Source organism: Octopus bimaculoides, chromosome 10 (genome assembly GCF_001194135.2).
Source record: "Octopus bimaculoides isolate UCB-OBI-ISO-001 chromosome 10, ASM119413v2, whole genome shotgun sequence".
Classification (NCBI taxonomy): Eukaryota; Metazoa; Mollusca; class Cephalopoda; order Octopoda; family Octopodidae; genus Octopus; species Octopus bimaculoides.
In genome coordinates, this window is record NC_068990.1 from 70,064,378 (window position 1) to 70,065,285 (window position 908).

At 31.8% G+C, this 908-nt stretch overlaps 1 protein-coding gene across 1 annotated transcript in view; it reads left to right on the top strand.

The window, feature by feature from the left end:
- Nucleotides 1-908, top strand: part of LOC106882365 (epidermal growth factor receptor) — a 205,829-nt gene that overhangs the window by 155,097 nt on the left and 49,824 nt on the right. The window lies entirely within an intron of this gene.

Here is a 908-nt window from a genome sequence, read left to right on the forward strand (position 1 = left end):
TGGGGAGAATCCATGTTACTGAAACTTACTTAACCTTTCAGTATTTAAACCAGTCGTATCTGGTCCAAATATGCTGCCTGTTTTATGTTCAAATCAACCAGATCCAACCAAACACACGTACCCTTCAATGTCATTTTCAAAATATACAATCACATCATTAAAATTTCGAATCTACAAAATAATGCATGATTAATTGAAATCAGTGTGAATGAAAAAGTATTACATTTGACAATAATCTGAATGCTAAAGGGTTAATGTAATCAGTTTTTGCTTTCAATCTAATTTTTGATTTTACAGATATTGAAAACAAATACACTATGAAGAGAGTATCCTATAAGTAAACAATATCCTATATATAAGCAACATTTTCTAAATAAGCAATATTTTCTAAATAAGCCACATCTGATTGACGAGCTATGTCCTATAGATCAAATGTATCCCACAGATCAGTCTCACCCCATAGATGAGTCACATCCCACAGATGATCCACATTTTAGGGATTAACTAACTGTATAATTAGTATAATTAAACTACATCCATAAATAAACCAGATGCTAATAACTGAAGTAGAACTTAAGAGGAGACAACTAGCTTAGTAGAGAAGATAGGTTACTGAAGTTTATGAACAGAATGTTATTGTCAATCATGATTGGCCGAGACTGGTGCCTGGCCAAACAACTAATTTTGGCATTATACTTTTGTCACTGTGGTTGACTTCAGGTAATGTTATATTGCTGCAATAATTTTATTTTTATTCATTTTCAAAATTCCTATGACTTATTAATATGGACATCATTAAGAACAATTCAACATATACTTCAATACAGCATCACTACATTGAAGACTGTTGTTAGGAAGGCATTCGGGTATATCCACAAGAAGCAAAGAGGATACATAGTCTTTTTCTT